Source organism: Alligator sinensis, unplaced genomic scaffold (assembly GCF_000455745.1).
Source record: "Alligator sinensis unplaced genomic scaffold, ASM45574v1 scaffold324_1, whole genome shotgun sequence".
Taxonomy (NCBI): domain Eukaryota; kingdom Metazoa; phylum Chordata; order Crocodylia; family Alligatoridae; genus Alligator; species Alligator sinensis.
In genome coordinates, this window is record NW_005842188.1 from 103,452 (window position 1) to 129,789 (window position 26,338).

The 26,338-nt window shown below is 38.6% G+C and overlaps 1 protein-coding gene and 1 long non-coding RNA gene across 9 annotated transcripts in view; one reads left to right on the forward strand and one right to left on the reverse strand.

Annotated features, from left to right (window-relative positions):
• Positions 1–16,407, forward strand: part of KCNRG (potassium channel regulator) — a 46,824-nt gene extending 30,417 nt beyond the window's left edge. Inside the window, exons 4-5 of one of the 2 annotated variants that reach the window (XR_003094677.1) lie at positions 8,010–8,201; positions 15,071–16,407. The gene's annotated coding sequence lies outside the window, so the exon portion shown is untranslated. Of the gene's footprint in view, positions 1–8,009; positions 12,688–15,070 lie in introns of those variants that run through there. The other variant, XM_025207191.1, reaches the window with a different exon arrangement.
• LOC102385515 overlaps positions 5,302–26,338 on the reverse strand; it is a 97,736-nt gene continuing 76,699 nt past the window's right edge. For 5 of the 7 annotated variants that reach the window (XR_003094684.1, XR_003094678.1, XR_003094679.1 and 2 more), the window contains 3 exons: positions 21,160–21,252; positions 12,683–13,136; positions 5,302–5,915 (listed from right to left, as the gene is read on the reverse strand). This is a non-coding gene — a long non-coding RNA (uncharacterized LOC102385515). Of the gene's footprint in view, positions 5,916–6,574; positions 6,647–12,682; positions 13,137–21,159; positions 21,253–26,338 lie in introns of all 7 variants that reach the window. The other 2 variants (XR_003094681.1, XR_003094683.1) reach the window with 2 other exon arrangements.

Below are 26,338 nucleotides of genomic sequence, written 5' to 3' on the forward strand. Positions count from 1 at the left end.
GTGCCTGCTGTTTCCCTCTCCCGTGTTTTAACCCAGCCACTAGATCCCCTCTCAGCCTTCTCTTGTGGAAGCTGAACAGGTTCAAGTCCCTTAACCTCTCCTTGTAGGGCCTGCCATGCTGACTCCTGATCATGTGGGTGGCTCTCCTCTGGACCCTCCACGTTGTCCACATCCCTCCTGAAGTGTGGTGCCCAGAACTGGACGCAGTACTCCCAACTGCGGCCTGACCAGTGTCATATAGGGGAGGATCACCTCACTGGACCTACTTGAGATGCATCTGTGGATGCATGACAAGGTATAGTTGGCCTTCCTGACCCTGTCCCCATACTGTCGGCCCATGTTCATTTTGGAATCAACAATGGCACCAAGATCCTTTTCTGCCTCCGCACTGACGAGAAGGGAATTCCCCAGCCTGTAGGTATGCTGCTGGTTCTTCCTCCCCAGGTGCAGTACCTTGCACTTGTCAGTATTGAAACCCATCCTGTTTTCATCCACCCACCCCTGTAACCTGTCTAGGTCCGATTGCAGCCTATTCCTCCCTTCTAGCGTGCCCACTTCTCCCCACAACTTAGTGTTGTCTGCGAATTTGAACAGGGTGCTTTTTACCCCCCTCGTCCAAGTCGCTGATGAAGATGTTGAACAGTGCAGGCCCGAGGACCGAGCCCTGAGGAACCCCACTGCCCACATCCCTCCAGGTCAAATAAGACCCATCCACCACCACTCTATGGGTGCGGTCCACCAGCCAGTTACTGACCCATTTGACTGTGTAGGTGTCGATGCCACAGTCCCCTAGATTTTTTAATGAGAACGGGGTGAGAGACAGTGTCGAAGGCCTTCCTGAAGTCCAGAAAGACTATGTCCACTGCTACCCCCTGCATACAAGCATTTTGTAACCTGGTCATAGAAGGCCACCAGGTTGGTCTGACAGGACCTACCTCTAAATGAACCCGTGTTGATTGCCCCTAAGCATAATCTCCCCTGCTGGCCCCTCGTGGACATGCGCGAGGATAATTCTCTCAAAAAGCTTACCCAGGATCGAGGTACGACTAACTGGCCTATAGTTTCCTGGGTCCTCCTTCCTCCCTTTGTGACTATTCTTTTAAATTCAGCAGTCATACAGAGAAAACAAACAAACTAAAAAAGATAGACGTTTTAGATTTACTATTTGGTACGATGTGGTGCTAAAAACTGGTAATAATGAACAATCTAAACAGAATAAAAAAAGGTATAAGAGTAGAGTTCATGAACTGAGAGCATGAATAAAGACCGCTCCGAGAAGTCAGAAAGATCAATGTACTCCCCTTCCCTATGACTCATTTGCAGACAGGCCAAACTTACTTCAGCAGCACAGTTAATACTGGAGATATTTACAGAATCTTAACACCAATATTTACGTGCTGCTAAGGTACGATTGACATCATGATCATGAGTCTAATTCATAAATGACATTTCACTTCAGGAAGATGAAACCCTTGTATTTTTGAGGCAGCACAATATGGCCTGCACCTTTTCAAAATCCACAAACCATTATGTGCTGCTACGTTAGGCCAAGGTATCTACTAAACATCAAGGGAAGAAAGACATTAGTTGCAAGGCAAACTCTGTATTTTCTTTTAAAGTTAAATATTAGTTCTAAATTAATAACATTAGCTATTTTAATACAAGAATGCAAATTCTTTATTAGATGTCTCATTTGAACATATGTGGTGTATTATTTACAGTGGGGGTCATTTTTAGACCTTTCTGTGAAGTTAGCACATGAGCTTTATGGTTCAAATTTCAGAAGCTTGTCTACCTGAAAGCTGTAAATAGTTCTCCTCTGCATAGAGGCACCAAATTACAATTTCCAGTGTACAAACGTCAGTTAGTTTTGGCATTAGAAGAATTTAAAGAAAACAGAACACATGTATTCTCCATTCTAGCTTTCCCTTGAATGGAGATCTTTGATGTTGTTATTATATTACCATTCATACAAGATATTCGGAGATGGGAGGGGCATAAAAAGAAAAAGGATAGCGGCAGCTCAAGTCAAATTAGAATTCAGACTCTCACCCCAGCCTGGTTTATACTAGAAAAGGTTTATTATAGATATACTGGCAAACCTGTTTGGCACAGGCACCACTTACACTGGTTTCCCAAAGAAAATACATTGACAGAAACATTTTTAAATGTAGACCATAAGACTTTTTGTAGTATATTTATTGTGTGTGTATATATATTAATTACTCACACGCCTGCACACACACAAAACCCATGAACAGTATTAGCATATTGTCAAAGGTTTCTAATGTATACCTAACCCAAGTCCTTCAATTCATTGCACTGAACCTCAGAGGTAACTTGTGATGGACTGATCCATGCGTAGAGAGCTTTTTTTTTCTATTTACAGAAAAAGGTTGGGTTTTGTTTTTTTTGGGCCCATTTAGCCTTAAGAAGGTGCATCTACACATACAATTAAAAACTCCAGAGCACTTCTCCCAGACTGAACTTCTCCCTGGAGCAGCATCTACATGTGCACCTGGAACAGCAGCAGTTTGAGCTGGGGTGGAGCATGCCTGAGCTGGCAGTAGGCTCCAGGGGTCAGCCCTGGGCTCCAAGTGGTGGCACTGAGCAGCGGAGGGGTTGGCTGGGGCACAAGGGTGACAAATGTGTGGAGCCGTGTGGCTAGGTGACAGCCAGGAGTCTGGACCCCTGCCTGGTCACCATCTACACATGCGTTTCAGCGGAGTTAAGTACTGTCCCCAGAAATACTATCCTATGGCAGAATAAATTAGTTTACTGCACCCTAACACCAGTGCATACGTAGACTATGACATTTTACTATGGAGCTAATTAGTCAACTGCAGTAATGCACATGTGTAGATTCACTTAGAGGGCATTAGATTTACATTAAACTTTTGCTGATATCACTAGGTTGATTAGGGAATGCAATATTTATCCCAAAGCAGTTATGCTGGTAAAAGCCTCAGTAACTGAAAATCCATGTATATTGGCATGAAAATACTTGTACTGCTTGGAAAACTGGCAAAACCATAAGAAGGGTTACTGTGGTAAGTGCACACACATGCACATACTCTACACTAGGAGAATTTAAGTATAATCACTGGACTGATTATATGTAATAATCTGAATGCTTAGAGTTAAACTAGAAAACCTTTACAGTGTAGGCCTTACAATCAATTTTCATTCAGGAATGCTTATTTGCCCAGGTGTCTAAAAATTTAATATTTTTTTTCTGGCTAGTACCAACAATGCATTTAGTTAGATGCAGTATTTTCCTCGTGATGATTGTTCGTGTATCAACATTGTTTTTTGCTCTTTGGGCACTCTTATGCTTTGTATATTGATGCTATTATACTCCTTTTGCACATGCCAGTATTCCATTATTTGGGCCATTCCCTTTCAATACAAAAGGAGTAAACAGGATCATACAGAATCTGTAGGAATACATGCTGTTAACTTTGATGCTCGTTTCCCATCAGCTCAGACAACTGAAACAGAAGTTTCACTTTTGGGTTTTTGTTTAACACCTAGTTTCTCTGTCATGTGCTAGTGGACTAGGACAGTGCTGCATTATTAATGCACATATTACAAGCCTTTTTTGTTGGATTTATAATGTCTGTTCCTTCTCAAAACAAAGGTAGGGGTTAAACTTGATCTCAGTGTTACTTAAAAGCTACCCTGAAGTGGGTGTTAATTAAGGGGGGGGGGGGGGAAAAAAAGGGGGGGGGAGGCAGATCCAGTTCTTAAGGATATTTGCAGCTTAAATTTTATGAACTTAAAGTATTATGCATATACAAAAATGAGAGATTCCACTAAGGAAGAATTAAAAAAGTTAAGGAATTATATAATTTAAAAGTAACCTGTCACCATTATAGCAATGATATACTGCTCTACAGCTCAGGCTTAAGTTACCACATTCAGTTCATTCACCAAACTTAACAGAAACTGAACCACAGCCATGCTAGACAGAAAAAAAAGTAAGAATACTGACTTCTAATTAATATGAGAAAACTGAGTAAGATCTTTAATTTATCCTTGTGACAACAGTTGTAAAATACTCTAAAATGCATCTCTTACAGAGCAATTTTCATAGGAGGCTAATAGACTATTACAGTCCATATGTAAATTAGTCCAACCTCTTCAATTTAAACAGGCACAATATTCAAGAGCAAACTTTTTCATCCAATCTAAGTTCTCCCCTACCTCCAAATCTATTGCTAAAACTCATCTCAAAATAAACCAAATTAGCAATTTGGGTGATTTTCTCTATGTAGTGTGGGTGTCTGCATTGATGTAACTAATTTTTAGGATGGAATTAAGGTTTAGTTTATCATCAGTAAGTCAGTGTACTTCAAATTTTGTCAAAACATAGACCCACCCTCTTTAAGAAAAATAGGTGGCCCATGAAAATTTCTCTTCATAATCACACAGACCACTTCCTCTTCCAGACATGGAAACACCAGACTGGGGAAGCTCTAGCAACAGTTCATAAGGAAGACTTATGAATGGAGCAGATCCTCAAGGAATCCATTTCTAAACACTTGGAGGAGAAAAAGTTGATTAGGAACAGTCAGCATGGATTCACCAGGGCCAAGCCATGCCTGACCAACCTGATAGCTTTCTATGAGTTGACTGGCTCTGTGGATGTGGAGAGACCGGTGGATGGGGTGTAACTTGATTTTAGTGAGGCTTCCGATACAGTCTCTCACATTCTCACAGGCAAGCTAAGGAAGTATGGGCTGGATGAATGGACTGGGCTGGGTGTCAAGTGGATAGAAAACTGGCTGGAGCATTGGGCTCAGAGAGTAGTAATCAATGGCTCGATATTTAGGGGGCAGCCAGTATCAAGGGGAGGGCCCAAGGGGACAGTCCTGGGGCCAGTTCTGTTCAATGTCTTTATTAACAACCTGGAAGATGGCAGAGCGCACCCTCAGCAAGTCTGCAGATGACACCAAGCTGGGGGGAGTAGTAGATATGCTGGAGGGTAGGGCTAGGATTCAGAGTGACCCAGACAAATCAGAGGATTGGGCCAAAAGCAATCTCACAAGGTTCAACCAGGATAAGTGCAAAGTCCTGCACTTAGGACAGAACAATCCCATGCACCAGTACAGGCTGGGGGTTGACTAGTTGGACAGCAGCTCTGCAGAAAAGGACCTGGGGGTTATAGTAAGCTGAATGAGCCAGCAGTGTGCCCTTGTTGCCAAGGTGGCTAATGGCATCCTGGGCTGCACTGGTAGGAGTGTTCCCAGCAGATCAAGGGAAGTGATTATTCCCCTCTATTCTGTACTGGTGAGGCCACATCTGGACTGCTGTATTCAGTTTTGGGCCCCCACCACAGAAAGGATGTAGACAAAACGGAGTCCAGCAGAGGGCAACAAAATGATGAGGGGGCTGGGGGACATGACTGATGAGGAAAGACCAAGGAAACCTCGGCTGATTTAGTCTAGAGGAGACTGAGCGGGGATTTAATAGCAGCCTTCAACTACCTGAAGGGTGGTTCCAAAGAGGATGGAGCTAAACTGTTCTCAGTGGTGGCAGATGATGGAAAAAGGAGCAAGTCTCAACTTGTTGCAAGGGAAGCTTAGGTTAGATATTAGGACGAATTTTCTCACTAGGAGGGTAGTAAAACACTAGAACAGGTTACCCAGAGAGGTGGTGGAAGCTCCATCCTTGGAGGTTTTCAAACCCTGACTAGATGAAGTTTTGGCTGTGATGATCCTGCTTTGAGCAGGGGGTTGGACTAGGTGATCTCCTGAGGCTCCTTCCAACCTTAACTTTCTAGGATTCTAATAAGGTGCCTACTTTTAGTTTCTATCACTGCAATTTAGTTACCGAAAATACGGAGGTGAAACAGCCACAGCCTGCTTCTACAGAACACTTGCTCATGGTCTGTTGATCAACTGGAGAGCCACCTAAATTAAGAGTAAAAAGAAGTAGTGTTACATAAAGCCATATGGTAGAACTCAGTAATTCTATGTTTAAAAAGTGCCTGAACATTTGGAAATGCACAATCACTGTATACTAGATAAATTTAATTTTTTTTTCACTACTATTTAAAAATCAAGCTTTTTTCATCCAATAAAAGTTCTCCCCTATCTCCAAGGACTTTTCTTAGCCTATGTTTAAATGTGGCTTAAATTAAACCCAATTAACAATTTGGTTTGAGGTAACCATATACTTCTGACATTAATGTGCCTTGTACAATTTACTGAATGAGTTGCACCAGAGGTGCTCAACCTGCAGCCTGTGAAGCCTTAGAATTCAGTCTGCAGGTCTTCCCATGGGTCAGGAAAATTTGGCAGCAGGGAAGCAGTGGCCCTTAATACAGCCACATTCCATACCCTGTCAAATTCCCAAACCCCAAGCCCCACACAGCCTGTTGGAGCCAGACTCCATCCCCTCCCCTGCAGGGCCAGGCCATGCTGCTTGGGTCCCCCACAACCACCCAGCCAGGTTGGAGCCAGGCCACGCCTCCTACCCCTACGTGGAGTTAAGCCATACCCCTTTCCCCTTCAATGGGGCCAGGCTACCCCCTGCCCCCCTCTGCATGGTTGAATGGTGCCCAACATACCTGCCCCAGGCACTGGATGACAAGCATTGGCTGGATCCAGCACATGGGCAGATGGGGCACTGTCCATCTGGCCTGGGGAGGTGAGGGAGGAGGCGAGTTACACTCTTGAGCAAAAGCCAATATTTGCAGATTGGTTGGAATGAAGGTTATCTGGAGGCCCATCTACAAAAGATGGAGGAGCTGACTAATCAGCTCTGCAGTAGAACACCACCATCTACACACGTAGAGCCATTAGGATGGAGTAAACTAATCAACTCCACTGTAGGATAATACTGCCACACAAGTACTATCCTACCATGGAGTTAGTTACGCTGCCACAATGCAGGGGTAGATACACCTTGGTCATCTGATTTCAAGTCTTTATTGGAATGGTGCACAGTATTTAAAATCTGTGTCACATATGCAGGAAGCAAGTGGTCTTAGCCTACTGACAGATGTTTATTTAAAAGCACAATGGGATTTGATCCATAATCCCAACTATCATGCTTCCTGCCATACCACGTGTGTGCAGCACAATGTGCAATTTTGGGATTAGATCCCAACCATGCCCTACTTGCCAGTGCAGGGAGAAACCATGTTAGGGTCAGGACTGCACTGGGGTCATGATCCCAGGCTTCCCCTGCACTGGCAAGTTGGAAGTCAGATAGCAGCCAATCAGCTGATTGTTAGTTGGCTCTTGGATGGCACTGGGGCTTTAACTAGCCAAGGTGTGGTTCCCAGATCCAGATGGTGATCAGCTAATTATTGGCTGGTAGGGATCACGCCTGAGCCAGTTAGAGACCTTGGTGCAGTCCTAACCCTGCCACACGTTTGATTTAAGGTGCAACAAAAACTAGCCACAAAAATATTACACACTTCTTATGCAATATTTTTGTGGCTGGATTTCCTTTTTGTGGCACCATTAATTGCCTGAACACGTGGATGGGTAACTATTCAAGACATGATTAAAAGACGGTCTTAAATATAAAGTTTTCCAGGGGCTTTTGAAGGCACTTCCTAAATTTCTGAAGGAGTCTACAAATGGGGGGGGAGGTTGAAAACCACTGTCTTAGATGTTTGTGTAGCTGGTGTCATAGAAAAAAAGTACTGAACTAATCTGATGTATGCAGTGCATACTGTGGATGCCTAATGCTCATTTGAGTACATGAAAACCCTCAAGACTAGTCATTGTCATACAGAAGATAAAAGGCACATGGGTTGGAAGGTCGTTTTATGAATCAAAGTGTCATTATGTAGGCATGCTGAAATTGGTTGGAATAGCTTAATACTGTATTTCCATATATTTAAACATTTTTTAACTGTAATCTTTAAACTAAGGTTGCCTGCTCGGATTTTGAATCTAGTGAAACAAAATTAAATAACTTCTCTCTTTTAGGACACTGATACAGTATTATCTTAGATATGCTTAACATCTTTGTTTCTCTCTCTCTTCAAGGAAATGGTCTGCAATCAGTTGAAGTATCAACATGATTTCTAGGTCAGAAAGAAATTACAAGGTGCAACAAGATCTGGGTATTAACAAAGCTTGTGCATGGAACAACAACAACAACAAATCAAGGTTCTCTGGTTTTGAAGTTAAGGCTTACAAGATCCTTTTCTAGAGGCCTATGAGTACACTGTATCTTAGGTATGCAATAAGGCAGAAACCTGCATGTGAACACTTGTTATCTATACCGATTTTCTCTGTTCGAAAGCATGCATACAAAATTAAATTCCAGGATCAAAAGAAATAAGCCACTTTACAAATTCCATAAAGTTGCCCAACGCTAGGTTTCTATACCCTATTTTGAAGGACTCCCCCCCCCGCCCTCCCGGCCATATATAAATACCTAAGCTAGCATAAAATGACCGTTCTAGATGTGTCATCGGCAATCTTTTCAGGTTGCAGGCTGAAATGATCCCAGCTCAGGGTCATTCCAGGTGACGGGCTATAGATTGCTAACCCCTGTTCTAGCGGAAATAATGTTCCTCTTAAAGGAACTAAGTTTCTAGGCCTTTTTTCTTTTCTTTGAAAACTAGAAAAGGCTGTTAAGAAAAAACCAAACCAAACAATGTTTTCTGAAAGTTTTTCTAAAACCATGCATGGATCCTAGAAATGATTTGCTGATTCACATGCTATTTTGCCAAAAGATTCCCCTCTGGCTACAGGATAAAGAGGCAAAACTTCCAAGTATGTGGAACTTTCCCTGAGGAATAAGGGGAAAAGTAAACAGTTTGGGTACAAGCTTTTAGTTTTCATTGTCTGAAAAAACATGATTTGGTAGAAATGAAGACTGTAGAGCAGGGGTGGGCAAAATGCGTCCCGTCAGGCCATTCTATCTGGCCCGCGGGACCCTTAAAAAGGTTAGAGAATTAATATTTATCTGTCCTGGCTGCCTGTCATGAGGCCCTCGATGGCTTGCCAAAACTCAGTAAGTGGCCCTCCACTAGAAATAATTGCCCGCCCCTGCTGCAGAGAATTTTCAAGCTTTTCTTCTTTTCCACCTAGTGGGTGGCAATATATACCAGCTCAAATGATCAACAGAACACATCCACAGTACTGACTTGTTTGCCCACCTGGCTGTTTTTACTGAAAATGGTTTCTTCATTAGTCAAAGCATTTCATATTACCTATTTCTGTAATATATAAAACCTTAAGTGAAAACTCTTCTTTTCCCAGTAAAACTCACTTGAGCAACATCTGACTTTTTCTAGCACCCAATGGACACAACCACACTATGGCCACATGCAAATGAGTGTGGTTGTGCAGTATGTGACACCACAGACCCTTCTGTCATGCAACACACCGTGCATTTAGGTATTCTCCATCCTGCTACTTTGCAGTGTGCAGGGGCAGGGGGAGTTTGACCCCAGGAAATCCTGGGGTCAAAAAAAAATTGTGGGGAAAAAAAGCAGGGTGACATGTGGCAGTAGTCTGGTCAGTGGAGCCATGCTCCAGCTGCTGTCCAGGTTTCTAGCTGCAGGAGTGCTGCAGCTGTAGCTTCCCTGGCCCCTAGGACCCCAAGTAAAGCTACTGGCCCCAGTCTCCCCTATCCCACCCAGGGTAAACCGCCATGCGCCAGAGCGTGTGGCACAAGTAGCAGCAGCACTGCTACTTGTCTGTGGGGGAATCAAACATCCACGCTCATCTGGATGTGGCCTACAAAGGAACTGGGAATATAACTCAGCAAGGGTCAAATCTGACTTGGTCTTTTAATTTGGCACTTAATTGGAATCCGATCAAAATTCTAAAAAAGCAAAGCAGACTTTCAGAATATTCTTCCTCCCTACCCCCAAAATGCTATGCAAGTGAACGAACTTGATATTTATAGTCCTTCTATAAAACAACTAAGATGAAATAAAATTGGTCTTTAGCAAAGAACATTGAATCAAGCCCAAGAGCCAAGTCTTTTTTTGGGTGTGGCTTTTAGAGATTCTAGGACCAGGGTATTAGTACAATGACATAAGAGTCCAAGCAAAACCAGCCAGTCTGTGTTTCATTAATTTGTCAGACTCTAGTCCAATGCATTTCTTCTATGTTCTAAAAGAAGATGGCCTTTTTGGACCCAGCCATCCAGATCAGAGATAAATAGTGTTATTTTTTTCTTTTATGACCCAATGAAATCACACCAATTACTTCCTTTTTAGTAAGTGCCTGAAACATGGTAAGGCCAGACATTATTTGTACCTAAATATTTAGCAAACCAGGACATGGGTACGGAAGCTCACTAGACCACAACAGAGGAACAATAATTGTCATTTTTGCTGTTCTTGGGAATGTATTGTACTTGGCGCTCTTAATTTGTCATTTAAGCACAAATTAATTAGAACATCCTAAAGTTTCAGATGTTCTTTAGGAAGACGATTCTTAATTACATTCACTTGGATTTCCATTCAGTGGTAGCTGTGAATACACAGAGAAAACAGCTTAGCTGAACTACTACTGGCTTCAAAGCCTTTTTTTATTTTGTAGTTGAACATCTGTGGGCAGGATATTAGATTCTAAAGTGTGCGTAAGACATGAGGATTTTTTCACAGGCTCCGTTTGAGAAGCTGCTACCCAATACTCCTACAATTTTCCAAGGCAGCCAATATTGGTTGCTAATCCAGTATGTAAAGGTCACCTTTGAATCTCTAGTCTAGAGTGACCTAGGTGGAATCCAAATTTTTTTTTTAGTTTTGTCAACAGAAAAGAATTTATCATCCCTATGCATTGCAAAGAACAGAGATACCAAACATTTCCTGCTATTCCACATTAGACCAGGTATTTAATAACAGGCTTAAAATGAAACCTTTAACAATTAATCAAAATACCATAAAGAGTTGATATATCAAAGAAAAGAAATACAGTTTAATACCTAAAGCAGGAGAATAGAAATTTAGTCCCATTCTAGTCCCAACTCTGCCAAACATTTAGTAAGCATCTACAAACCTAAGAATACAGGAAGGCCATTATACTTTTCCTGTTTTGACTATTAAGAGTTGATATACCTTTTTTTCTTTTAAAGAAAGAAGTTAGCTATCCATGCTAATCATCTACTGTATTTATTCAAAGAGATGACAGTGTGTCCCCCACCCCACAATTGGCTCCATAGGAAAATGGCACTGGGCTGGAGATACTGCAGTACCAGGTCAGCACTGGAAGGGCCAGCTTTGACACCCCTACATTTGATCTTGATGGATACCACAAAGATAGGTTAGTGCAGCTCATCTGAATAAGACACATGCTACTGCCCATTAAGTGCAATCCACCTCACTGTTGGCACTTTTTCCAAGTCATGGTGAGCTACAACCAACTGCATACAGTTCACTCAGAATCCCTCTGTTGCACCCTCTCAGCCTGGGGCATTATATATGATTAATGTGGTCCACCCTCCACATGGCGAAGCCAGACTAGGTTGCCCTGTGCCTTATCTGCACATCAATTTTTGAAGCATCCCATGACTTATGACTGGAACCAAGTGTTCTTGTCATAAGTGAAGGGTAATTAGCACATGGGCCCTTTGTGGATGTGTGGCGGGGAGGGGAAGAAGGTCTATCTGGAGTATATACGCATACTGAGCAGTACTGAGCTATGGGATAACCATGGAGGGCAGGGCCACCCTAATCTTATGTGCCAGACAGAGAGGGCACAACTGAGGGATTCTGGGTGAACTGTATGCAATGCCATAGGGCCCAGCTCAATGAACTAAGATAAATCATAAACTGTTTGGGCTTTGGACTAATACCATGCATAGTTAATGCTAGATATAAGTAGTGTTGCTCAAAACTGTGTTTGTGAAACTTTTGCCAAAACTTCCAGCAGTTTCAAAAAAAGGTTACATGCATCAATTCTGGATGAGCCAAGTGCATAGGTGCTATATGAAAATTGCTATAGCTCTGTTTAAATTTCAAGGTTATTGTTTTCAAAGTTGTTCCGCACTTCCACAAGCTCTGGGACAGCAGGGTCTGACAGTAAGGAGGAGAAAGGGCTACCAAGGAAAAAGGTGGATGCAAGCACAGAGCAAACGGCTACCTGATCCCCCATATTTCTTCTCTCTGTTGTAGCAGGGAAAGGGACAAATTCAAGGCAAACCTCTAATAATTAAGACACTATACCTGGAAAATCATTACAAATGTATACATTTTCCATATATAGACTCTAATTATTGGGGCGGGGGGTCGTCTTATAAGTCAGTCATCTATTTGCTTAATACCATATTTGAGTAAATACTCTATTAAGCAAATAGCAGTTTTCTTCTTGGAGGAGCTTCCTTACTCCTAAGCTATACAAAGTGGTTCTCTGACTCAACTGAATTGTATATCATGTTTCACGCATCAGAAAGGGTGTATGTACGAGGGAAAGGAGAGAATCACTTTCACATGTGCAAAATGAGAATAGTATTTACCGACCTCAAGGGTACTGTAGAGGTAAACTGATTCTATTAGTAATTTACTCTAACAGTTCAAAATGTCATCATTTATTAAACAAGACTTGGAAAAAAAAGACAAATTTTCAAAAACAGATAATTCTGCCCCCAAGTTAATAGCAGGAAGCCCATTTTGAGTCAGACTAGGAATGAAAAGATTAACTCAGTTGGAACACAGACAAAAAGATTCAGGTAAGTTTGGAAAATTCAAAGAACTTACCTTATTACCTTCAAAATAGATTTCTTGCATTTTTGAATGGAAGCATATTCTTTTGATCTTATTCTGCATCACAAATCTCAAGGTGGCTCCTCCCCATTTTAAACTTTAGATTCAGGAACAATCTTAGTTGCTGGTTTCTGAATTAAATTAAGTGTAAGAACACCTTACATTATACTATGTTTTTCCTATAAATACAGAAGGCCCAGGCCTACAGTGTGAGGCACCACATGTCTTTTTGGAGATGACTCTTCTTCCTCATCTTCCAAGAATTACTGGCAAAGTAATTTCTGTTCACCCAATTGTCCTTGTGGTGAACAGAAGCCCACAAGTTAGGAGTTGACGTAAACTGGCAGATTTCCCTTTCCAGTTCTGAGTCAGATGTATCATCTTTTTGTCAAGGGGTGGGAAGATACTGCCAAAATAATCTCTTCTTCAGAGTGCCAAATGAATGTACCTGTTTACAGACAGAACAGAATAATAGTGTAATATTGGTCTGTAGAGCATTACTGCAATTTATTCTTGGACCTTCAATATTTCTCACAAATATTCAACAGATAAAACCCTAAAGATATACTCAAGATATATTAATAGAACCATCCATATCTGACTGTATAATGCCAGGACAGGAATCAAACTGGTAACAAAAGGAAGGAGTGGTGTTATTTTAACTGAAGCGGTATGAAAATACTAGTTCTCCCACTGGTAGCTTCTCACCTGTCTTCTGGCAATTGAGTAAGTCTCCAAACTCTATCAACACTTGAAGATGTGCTCACTTTTAGATATGAGAGTAGTCCAGCTGGAATATTTACACGCATGAAAGCAAAAGCATTTGCAAGGGCCTACACTACCAATTTACACAGGAGGAGGAAACAAAGCAAAAAATTCAGAGATCACTAAAAACACTGCAAGATATTAAAAAATAACTCCCTAGAAGCAGAAAACCTACACATACTTTTGAATAAACTAAACAACACATAAATGAAAAAGAAAAGCTAAAAGAGCATATGGCACATTAACAAGTTAACATTTCTGCTTTCATTTTTTGTCGTTTCATGAAAGTCGGTTATTGTTGGATGTTATTTTGTGCGATGACCTAATTTCCATTCTGAAGCTCCAATATTGGTTAAGATGTCTGGTGCAATGTGACTATTAGACTACATATAGGTAGTCTCATTTATCAGGAGCTGGTGATCAGACCTGCAGAAAATGACAAAGTGACCTTGGATATTTCACAGGGTTCTAGAGACACGGGGAGAGCTATTCTCCAGAACACATTATTTGCGAAGCGCTGTTCTAGAGTCCCTAAGCAAGATAATAGAAAATTAGGGTTAGAAGGGACACCAGGAAGAAGCTCAGGAAACCATGTGGCATCTGTCAGAAGAAGCAACTTTTGAGCTGTCAGCCTGCAGATTATCCAAAGAGTTTTTTGCTGCAGAAAGCACCGGTGCTTCTTCTTGTTCAGATAAGTTATTTCACCCCAGCAGTCTTTCCTACTCAGAGCAGGGGGGCTGGACCCAATGATCTCATGAGATCCCTTCAAGCCCTAAACTTCTGTGAATCTGTGTGAATCTTAGTCCAACCCCCCTGCTCAAAGCAGGCCCATCCCCAACTAGATCATCCCAGCTAAGGCTTTGTCTAGCTGGGTCTTAAAAACTCTTAAGTATGGAGATTTCACAACCTCTCTGGGTAGCTTGTTTCAGTGCTTTACTACCCTCCCAGTGAAAATTCCCCCCCCACAAATATGTAACCTAAACTTTCTTTGCTGCAACTTGAGACTACTGCTTTTTGTTCCGTCATCTGCCACCACTGAGAACAGGTTAGCTCCATCCTCTTTGAAACCACCCTTCAGGTAGTTGAAGGCTACTATTAAATCCCCGCTCAGTCTCCTTTTCTCTGGACTAAATAAGCCCAGCTCCCTCAGCCTCTCCTCGTAAGTCATGTCCCCTAGCCCCCTCACTATTTTTGCTACCCTCCGCTGGACTCTCTCCAATTTGTCCACATCTTTTCTGTGGTGGGGGACTGAACACTAGACACAGTACTCCAGATGTGGCCTCACCTGTGCTAAATAGAGGGGAAGAAACACTTCCCCTGATATTCTGGCAATGCTCCTACAAATGTAACCCAGTATGCTGTTAGCCTTCTTTGCAATATGGGCACATGTCGGCTCATATTCAGCTTACTGTCTACCCCAGGTACTTTTTTGCAGAGGTACTGCTTAGCCAGTCGGTCCCAATCTTGTAGCAGTCTGTGGGATTGTTCCATTCTAAGTGCAGGACTTTGCACTTGTCCTTATTGAACATCATGTGATTTCTTTTGGTCTAATCCTCCAATTTGTTAGTCTCGCTGAATCTTAACTCTACCCTCCAACATATCTACTACTCTCCTCAGCTTGGTGTCATCTGCAGACTTGTTGAGGGTGCACTCCATACCATCTTCCAGATCACTGACGAGCAGTTCCAGATCATCGATACTAAGCAGTTCATTACACAGCAAGATAAAATACACAAAAATAACCTGACAGTCTCTCCATCTCTCAAATCTTTAATATCAAAACACCTTACTGAAGGCTTATATTATTATGACTTAAATTTTCACAAAGTGTTTACTGTATACATTTTCTAAAAATATTAGCTCCACTTAATTATGTAATAAGTTATTAATGGGTACTTCTATAAAGATGTTATGTCTGGTTCACTAGCCTTGGTTTTTAAAAATAACTGCGCTTGCTTGCAAATTTATATAATTTTACAATATTTTGCTCTTTTTTTTAGTTATTAGTGCAGCTGGTGTGAATAAGTTAGAAAGGGTCAAGAATAGTCATTTCTTGGGTATTGATAGGCTAAGGCCAATTTAAAACATGTTTGCTCACAACATACTTTGCTTTTTATCCATATTTAAATCATAAAAGCCACTACATTTAGATACATCTGTACTAGCATCTCACCACATGAAAATCCATACCTTTAAGATGACATTTGAATGGTCTAATACAGAGACAAAGCTAACCACACTGAGCAAGTTATGCCTACTGGGGCAGGTAGAGACTTTTTGAACTGGAATCCAGAGAAAAGCAAATTCCTATGGAATAAAGGTGAAGTCCTTTACTAGTTAGCAAAACTCTCAAATGTGATGAAATGCTGTGCTGAATAAGAAAGATCTGTAAAATACATTTATAAGTGACAAGTTCTAAGTAGTTTTCTACAAAATGGAAAATTGGTCACACAGATCACTAAGAAAATTATATTATTCTGCAGTCTAAAATTGTGTGTGCGCACACATGCATGTAATTATAGCCAACATGTTAAGTTACTATCTTCATACCAGAATCATCAATCTGGCATGTGGGTTTGACAAACTGAATATTACACAAAAAACTGGGAAAATTTACTTACTTCCTAAATGGAATGATTTTAAATGAAAGTATACGTGTCAAGGCATTTGTATTTATTATGTTAACTGTTCATACACTAGTATCAAATTCTCAAATACAATTTGTAGAAGTATCAATTTGAAAAAGATGAGCAAGTTTTAGTATCAAAATCATTGTACCTGTGACACCATAGGTGAAATCAGACCCTAGAGAAAGTGACTAGTATAAAGCTGGAACACAGTCTTCCACCACTGATGCTCTAGAACAAATTATTCTCTGAGTGGTAATTCAAGAGTCTGAGTTGTAGATTAAGATCTAAATTTTAATCCTGGCTGTAGCATTGGGGGGGGGGGGGGGGGGGGAGAAAGAGGAAACACAACAGGTCTCTCCCCATAGTCGTATTTCAAATGATATTTGTATCTCCCACTGATGTGAACAAAGAGAAACGAATTTTGGAATCACATCTATATTTTTACTAATCAAAGTAACAAGCCAAATGTATTTAATAACCCCAGCTATCTACACCAGAGAAATATATATAAGTAATGCAAGAAATCCTGGTGCGGGCCTTTGTTTCAAGAACATCTGTGTGACTCAAAACTACAACCTCCAATTAATATTTTCTCCACCTACTGGCCAAAACACCTTATTTGGATGGACTTGTGGTAAAAATCTCTACAAATACTGTCTAGAAATAGCAAGCAAAGCAGCTACAGCAATGTGCTAAGCAAAATCATTTCCCCTTTTTCTGAAGGCCTTCTGTAAATTGGGGTGGGGTGGGGGGGAGGACATGAAGAGATAATTCCATTCTGATCATCAGGAATCTGTCTGTACATGATAGTGCTAACCCTGTCATCATTACATTACAAGGAATTTGAATGTTTTGTGTGTATGTTTTCTGCTGGGGAGATGAAGGGTCTTATAAGGAAGCATCTTGAGGAATAGGTTACCCTCCTTTTCAAAGCTCCCTTTCCTGGAAGATATATGGGATATCTTACACTGCAGGGCATCTGGGAGAACTGTGCTTCTCCATACGATAACAATCTAGAGACTGCATCACCTGCCCGATTTAAAGGGCAATCCCCCCTGCCCCCCCTTGTGATTTAGTGAGCAACTCCAAGTCAAATCCTGTGATTTTCTCAATTTGCTACAAAATTTCCTCACATATGGCATCATTTGGGACATTTAATATATTAGACATGGTACCTTTAAGTATGAAAAATAAAAGTCAGCTGAAGCAGTCAACATGATTATGGTTTTATAATTATTTTCATGGATATTAACAACATTAATCCTTGCCACTTAGACCCAATAATTTCACTGAATTCAAAATCACCATTAACAACAAAGGCCAATGAATTTTTTTTTTTAAAAACAAAAATATTCACAAACCTTACTTAAGAGCAAATTCTTAAAGGTTAGTGAGTTTAAGTCATAGTGTAAAATATGTTTAGTAATATGCACTTTTTACTTGCATTGAAGCATTTTTTAAAAAAAGCTGTTTTACTTTAAAATAGTGTGAAATAGTGAGACAAAGATTAAGACATTCGAGAATAATTCAGTTACGAAAGAAATGGTTTCCTTTTAAAATACTGCAAGCAAGCATTTAGAGAAATAAGAGACTGAAAAAGAATTCCCTCAGAAAATAAGTTATTCACATTATTCACTCAAAAATACTTCAGACTAACGTGACTAACTGCCTTTCTTTAAAAATAATTGAAGTATCTGAATATTTCAAATAAACTTAAAGTTAGTGTGTATTAATAGTACATTACTCAAACACAGTAGTCAATCAGCTGTCTCTTCAACCACACCTTCAAACTAATATGTTTTAAAACTGACAAGCAAGGGATCCAACTGAAACAAGGTAGATCAATACACTATTCACTCTGTTCTGCTGATATTTAAGTGAAATCTGATCACAAAAAACAAAAACAGAACTTCTTAATCCATAAAATTGTTTTTGAAGCATTTTTGCTAAGTTTTGTGGTAAAAATAAAACCTGACAAGCGAGCCACTCCCCACTCTCCAAAAGCTTTTGGGTAAAAGAACAAAGATTTAAATGTAAAGAATTAATATTTTTAATGAATCATTAAATATGATTATTTTTCAGTGTGCTGATTCTTAAAAAATGTTGTGTTAGGAGAAAAGGAGGAAGAATTAAGTATAAAGTGGGTCAGATGTAAAATTAACACATCTAGTATGCAATAGTTTACATTAAAATAGTAGTAAGGCTCAACCCAGTTTAAACAGAAACCAGAAAATTCAGTTATTATAGATTCCAAAATTAAAGTGCGTCTTGACTAAGATGTCACAGGGTTTTCAAACAGTTGATGATTTTACATGCATTGTTAAAGAGTAGGCACAAATTAAATAGCTGTATATCTCCTTCAGGGAAATTATTTAAGTTAACTTTGAAAAGCAAAAGAAGCCTTTAAAGAAAACAGAGTTGACACAGTAATCTGGAACAGCTCTTTTAGAGCAGTTATAATCTATTATATAAGCATGTGTTGTCAGCTCTCAAAACTATTGTTTACCCAACAAAATCTGTATGGTCGTGTGTATAAACCTAAAGTATGAATGATAAAAAAATGCCTAAGAAAAGTTACTTTGCTAGAGTTTTACCCTTGCATAAATCTTAGGTATTTTTATCCATTCTAAACTCATTATTGTTCAATAATGCAGAGTGATTTAAGTAGATAAAGTATACAATTTGTAAGTCATACCAAAATTTTAACTACATGGCCCTGCAGTCCTCATTTATGCTAAGCTTTCAATACAGTCACATGAGATTTCCTTAAGTAAGGATTGCAATAGTGGAACCTAAGTGAGAGAAAAAGCACAAATCTCAAAAAAAATTTCAAATGCACTTTGGGGTGGCAAAACAGACATGCTTAAGTTTCACTAAGGAAAAGTTTTAGAGCAAACCAACACCTGAAAAGTGATTTTTCTAATGAAAGCTGACAACTACTGACCTCAAGATAGTTCTTAACATATTTATTTTATTAAAAGGAAAAATGTTGCGATTACAAATATATTAATTAGAGGAAATTAATTATTTTGAAAAAAAATACAAAAGAAAAAAAAAAAAAAGATTGGAAATACCAAGGTCATGATCCTGCAAATCCTTACTCATACAAATGAGTTATTAGGACTATTTGTGTATTTAAGGGTATTCAGAATTAGGCCCTAAATTTACAATAATCCTTGGAATTTATAGTTTAAATCTATAATTTTCCAGCAAAATATTGCATTAGAGATACCCTCAGTTTGTGCCAGACCAAGGAATACTCCATCAAGCTTTCAATCTTTTAAATATTTCACTTGGGAGAGTTTAATACTTTTGCCTTGCAATATACTCCTGATTTTCATTAACAAGATTGAACAGCTTTTGTCCAGGGGTGGGGGGGAAGAAAGTATAAAAAACCCCAAAACCTGCAAAAACATTATGCAAGGCCCTCATTCTTACAGAACCAGAAAGTCAAATTATTCATAATGTTACAGTATCTACACCAAGACAAAAAAAATTGTGAAGAACTTGTAAAATTAAAAACCATGGTACATCAAGCTTAATTTCAAGGTAATGTGTGTATGTATATGTTTTAAAAAAATAAGTCACAAGAAAATTGTTACTTTTCTTACTTAAAAAAAAATTAAAGTAGTTCTTTCTCGCCACAAAATAAATTAGGGATATGGTCTAAGTTTTATTAAAATCAAAGTTACCCTGTATCCCAATAATATCAAGATTTTATATTGTGTACTCAAAGTTTTGAATTTCATACCTGATAATTGTGTGCAGCAGGCAAGTTCCTTACAAAATTGCAATACTATAAAGGAATATTTTCTATGCAGTTTTCAAGAAAAAAAATTGTCCAAGTTACTATATGACAGAAGGTATAGTAATGGCAAGAGCTAGCAATCTTTCACAGAGATCTGAACTCAGCTACAGAGCAAGGATAAATGATGAGTTTATGTATAAATGAATTTGTAGATTTTTGTAAAGGTATTATCAGCAAATATATGGGCCATCTAAAATTTTTGTTTTACAAAATATATAGCTTCTACCTTGCTAGAATTATTTCATACAAAATATGTACATTTAAAAGCAGTAAATCTTGATGAAAGATAAAAACTGGAGACACACCGAATTCTGAGTTTACTAATGTCACCGTTTGTTCATAAAATTAGTTGTTGCCACAATACATTTTATGAAAGATAAGAATCTTAAAATTCCTGTTCTCTGTTTAGTGTTTAAACAAATTTATTTGATCTTAGTATAATTATATTTAAAAATTTTAGGTATTTATTTTAATAGTTAGCTGAGATTATTCATACGCCAATAGATAGGTCTGTATTACTTGGAATGGATTTCTCATTTTCAACCAAATTAGCATTCTTACTGAAGAAGGACTTGTGAGATGAGTATGGTATATTCTATGCATATTATTTAATTATTTATTGTTTTACTCCATACAATTGGTGTATTTATTGAAAAAAACACCTAAAATAAATTAAATTTCTGACTATATTTTCCTGGGTGGTGGCCTTTAAAAAAAAGAGACAATTTTGCATGTTCTATGCTGCTGCTTTACTTGTCAAATGGCCAATTAATATCTTTTAAAATAAATTTTGCAGAGTACATTGAAATGCACCCAACTGGTTCTCTATTCTTCTCTTTAATACACCCTACTGATAATAGAATATTTACTTAAAAATAAACAATATATCATCCATACTCCCCCCCACCCCCCCAAGAACAGCAGCTTTCAGTTGGAGCAATTTCCAGTATAAGACTATGAGAACAACACTATATGGAGAATGTATGCAACTCCAATGATCAAGGCTGTTGCAAACTCAGCTTTTTGTACATATTTTGGCCACTTAACACACAGGCTGTCTTCAGAAGGAAATGGAGACTAAATAAAAAAAGTCTTTAAAAACTTTACAGAGTGAGTGTAAAGAAGAATAACTTGTACAAACAAAAAAAATCTTTAACTACCCCAGCAAAACAGGGTCATTTTGAATAAGCCAGAGAAGCTCCATTACTACACACATTTAAACAACAAAAAACCATATGCAATAAGGGATATGTTAATACAATATATACCATACTTATACTGCATCAGCTTTTCAGAGAGAATTTTTCAATCACAGAAGTAAGTTGTTCTCCAGAATCAGCTCTCTATTGAAAGGTCAAAACCTGCAATAAAAATGTCATGTATTATAACATATTTCCAACACCCAGAGTTTCATGGTCGATCCCCAAACATAGATGTAGGTCATCAAATTGACCCTCACTTTGTCTGCATTACAGGAAACCCTAATTTTAAAAATACTCTTTTTTTTTTTTTGCCTAACTGACTTGATTAGGAACACCTGTGATATGCTTCTTTATTATCAGAAACCTTCTGAAACAAATCAGATTAACATGTTTCTGCTTTCATTCTCCCTGTAACATTTTTGCAGAAGGGTGAGGAGGGAGAGAAAGATTAGGAGGGGAAAAAAAAACTAACTTAAAAACTATTTAAATAATTATTGTGTGCATGCTAACTGTGATAGCTCTAAAAATATGCTATGGACTGTTAAAGTGTTTACCATGTGCTGCTTTCTTTAAAAAGTTTTAACCCGTTTTTTCCAAGATATCAGTAGCATCATCAACATGTTAGTGAGGAGTAACTGTATTATGCATATAAGCTATTTTACACCATATTGAATAATATTCTGCTGTCATCATAATACCATACATTTTGAGGGAAAATATATTTGGTGGATAAAAATAAGGAAAAACCTAATAATAGAAGGTCACTTTCAAGTATCTACAGAAGGAAGCAATACATTCAAGGAGCAAAATTATCCGATTATTTTTTTGTAGTATCAGTACTATGTGCTTTGACAAGATACACCCTAAGTCTATTAAATAAGCAGCAGCTGTCCTGATCTTGTCACCTGCTTAGAAAATATTTTCAATAGGATTTGCTTTTTACTCCTTAATTGTATTTTCAAAATTCATTAAAGACAGCAACTGTATCATTTAATAAACAAGGTTACTTTTATTGTAAAAAATAAATTTTCTTTACTTCTAGGTCCCTCTCTTCCAACATGTCTTCCCTATTTCCACCCTTTTAAGAACAAAACTTGAAAATGATCCAAAGCCACATAAAATAATTTATTTGGTAAAAAATTTCCCTCAAGTTTTTATACTAATATTTAACATATTAAAATATAAACACAAATTTAAAATCTTAAGTTTGAAACTTAATATTATGAAAACATGTTAAATCATAATCAGGGTAATTATTTTTTTCCCTGGAAACAAATCAAATCCAATTAAGCATTTCATATTAGAATACAAATTAGTGGGCATGTGAGTTGATTCTATAAGTTTATTAATGATATTTTCAGAGTGCAAACACTTATTTCTGAACACTTTAGAACCTAAATAGTCAAGGTGGGTTCCCCCCACCCACACCCAATAGTGGTTCTTTAGATATTAACGAGGACCAACAGCCACTGCTATTTTTCATTTTCAGGTAATATGAGAATGTCTTGATTTATTTTGCTAAAATATATACTAAGATTTCAGAAGAGTTACCCATAACTATCTATACATTCTAATTGTGTATTTACACAGCAATAAAAGGGGGCATGCTTGTACTGTATATTTAGCTAACTGCTGAAATTTGAAAGCATCTATGATTAAAGAAAGCCTTTATAAATGTATTGTTTTCCATAAAGGTAGATATAGTAAGCTACAATTAGATTAAAATATTAATTAAAAGTTAAAAATAGTAAATAAATAAATAAATATGCTGAAGAACTGAAGTTTCATTGTTCTTCCCTAATCTCTATGCAAGACTACTGGAAAGCCACACACACACACAACAAACAAACAACCCCCCCACCCTGACTAAATTATTTATTACAGACCCATCAGCTCTCTAATAGACAGCTTCCAAAATATTTCTGTTATGCAAATTAGATTTTTTAAAAAGTTTACTATAAAGGGTTAAACATCAATACATGTATTGATTTAAATGCTATTAAAAACAGAAACAGAAGATTTCAAACTAAGCCAATTCTAGCCATCTCCCAAATACATTTTATTACCCAGAAATAGGGATTTCCCATGATGGCTTCCTTTTTAAACCCAAGTAGATCTACGGTATCTACAATATGTATTAAGACAGCAGATACCCCGCAAACCTATAGAGCTAGTGTCAATAGGTCAGAGCAATAAATAAATAATGTTGGTTTGTTGACTGAAGTAAAGATAAAATACAAAAAGGCAATCAGTTTCTCTCTTGCCATTCCTTCAATATGTGTGGGTGATATTTCTAATGTAAAATACATTACTATTTCAGTCAAGAAAAATAGGTAACTTTACTCTAAACTACAGCATTTCTCGAAGAATCACAGAAACATAATAAGACAATCTACAATAACATAAAATTATATGGTTTGTTCAAATAAAATATTCTAAAATGTACTGCTTGTAAGACAGAACGTTCTGATGAGGAGTCTAGTGCTATATATTAGGTATTTAGAAGTTGCAGTGATATGCATACAGAATATTTGCAAAGTATATTTATTATTCTGTCCAAAATAAGCTATTTTCTATTTCTAAAATTGTACTATAAAAACCCATTTTAACTAGGACACAATACACCTAAACTTCACTCTCTATGGTTTCCAAATACACCCAAAAATAAATCTTAGATGCACTCTACCTTTGACAGTCTGTGACGAAATGAGTAATGAATGTAAGTTACTAGAATGATTAGTAACTAGTGAGGGGGGGAGGGGAGGGAAGGGGAAGACTACATCTAAGAAAGCAAATACCTGCAGCATACACATGAAGTATAATGTTAAAAGTTCCCCAGTTCCTTTTAATATATACTTTAATGCTTCCCCAAGCAGATAGCAAAGAATAGTAAATTGCTATAAGAGCAAGTGCTTCAACACTATTCTTTCCATATAAATTTAAACTATGCACAGAGACACACAAAACACTACCAAAAAATTGATACACCTGTTAGAATAGCCTTAGGACATCCAAAATGGATAAAACATACACCTTTCCTAGAATGTGTGTAGGCAGGGAGTATGCATGCACTTTAAGCTGTATATAACTACATGTTCTGACACATCGCCATACAGTTAATTAAGGATATCAAAACTATTTGTTCAGAAATAAGATTTCCTCCTAGCTTTGTATTTCAGATAGAACAGTATAAGTCCCAATCCTAAAGAAAAACAATAGAAAAAAAAGGAAAAAAAAATAGAAAAAAAAACCCCAACCAAAGAAGATAGGGCATAGTGTAACTTTAATATTTAGTAGGTGTATGCTCCACCTTAAAAATGCCATCACAGTACATTTTCAATGCAATACCAGCCACATTCAGGCACACGTGCACACTGCTCCAAGTTACCAAAAAAAATAATAATAATAAAATATATATATATAAGTCAGAAGTTCCTTCAAACTTTGGTCGATTTACACTTACAAGAGAGCTTGTACTTCTCGGAAGTCTTCAATGCAACTTACAGTCTTTAAGAAGACAACTGTAGTTTATTTGAAATGTCTTTCTGAAAGCCAAGATAGCCCAACAGGCTTAATAGAAACAAATTAATAAAAACTGTATTGATTAGGTTTCATGATAAAGTGTAGCAATCTATGGTCATAAGCGGGTAATTTCAACTTGCATTAGTCTCTCTAATGGTAATACAGATGCTTAGAGCCAGAAATTCACGGTTATTTCCTCAAAAAGTAACTCTGTTTAAGGGCAAGTAAGCATCAGTTAAACAAGGTGAAAAATGCAATCAGTTCTTCCAGGTTCTGTTTAGAAAAAAAATCACTTAGTTTATACAGTCAAATAAGGAGGAAATCAAATATCAGGTAAAATAAGTTACCTGCATATCCAATGTCTACTGATATCCAATTGTCTCCTGCTTTTTTTTTGCCACACCCACTTTTATATAGTTATAAAATATGGGCATGGTGAAGTTAAGAAAATGCAGCCACAAAGGGTAATTGTTTGATGTAGTCAAATACATAATAAATACAAGTTTAATTATTTAAAAAACAGATGGAAATGATGTATCCTCTGTATATTATGTCCATGACTGTCAAAGACTGACAATGCATACGCACCTGTACAGTACTAACTTACATTTTCTAAATGAATTGAGTCAGGACAGTTATTTCCTTGAAAGTGAAACTCAGTCTTTGCAAGTTTTCTTCCACTGAAAAGCTTTTAAAATACTTATATTTTAAAAGCACGGGCTCAGCTACATGATAAATAAAATCTTTGTACACATTCCCACACCATGTTAAAAAAAGTTTATTAAAAAACAAACAAGCCAATAGTCCAGTAGCAATCATGTAAACTGGAAGAAATAAGTCCAAAACTTCAGCAAGTTCCCAGCAATATCACAACTTCAATGATTAAACTGAATTTTCTGTCTACCAGGAAATAAAACTTCACAGAGAAGTTAAGGCACTGGAGCTGAGAAAAGGACTGAGAGAGATGAATTAAAAAAAAGAGACAGAGAGAAAAAAAGAAAAGGAAAAGAGGAGAAAAACCGGAAAAAAGACAAGCCGCATCCCCCTCCCCCCCAGGTCCAAAGGCTTCTTAGAAGAAAGTCTACTTAAACTATTGTACTCCTCCGTTACACAGAAAGTACCTTGAATCACAACGCAGCAGTGAACAGGCTGGAAATGCGAAGTTTTTGCATTTCACTTTAAGACCACAAGCTTTCAGCCGTGGACACAGAGATCCTTCCTGCAGCACTTCTGCACCCCAACTCTGCCCTAGGTCCCTCCTACGTGGTTCACTTAACTCGTTCGTGGCGGAGAGGAGGGTGCGAAGTGAAACGCACGCGCTGCTGGCACGCAGCCGAGGGGACGGATCCGCGGGGCGTGTGCGCGCGGGGGGGCGGGGGGAAGCGGAGAAATCCTCTGACCCAGCGCAATTTTCAAGTCTCAGCACCGCGCCCGGGGGCGGGGGAGGGGCAGGAGCTGGGCCGGTGTTTTCTGACCTGGCACCTCTGCGAGGGCCCGCGCTGCCACGGGCGGGAGGGAGGCGCGCCCAAGGCGAGCGGGGACCGTGCAAGAAGACTGGGGGGGCGGGAATATCCATACGCCTTCCTGCCTCCGGGCGCCGAAAGCGAACGGGGAAGTAGGAAGAGGAATAGAAAAGTAGCGCGGGCGCCGCTATCTGGGAAGCAGCCGGCCTGCCCCCCCCGCACCTAGATGCCTGGCGGGGGCGCAGGCCGGCCCTGGCCCC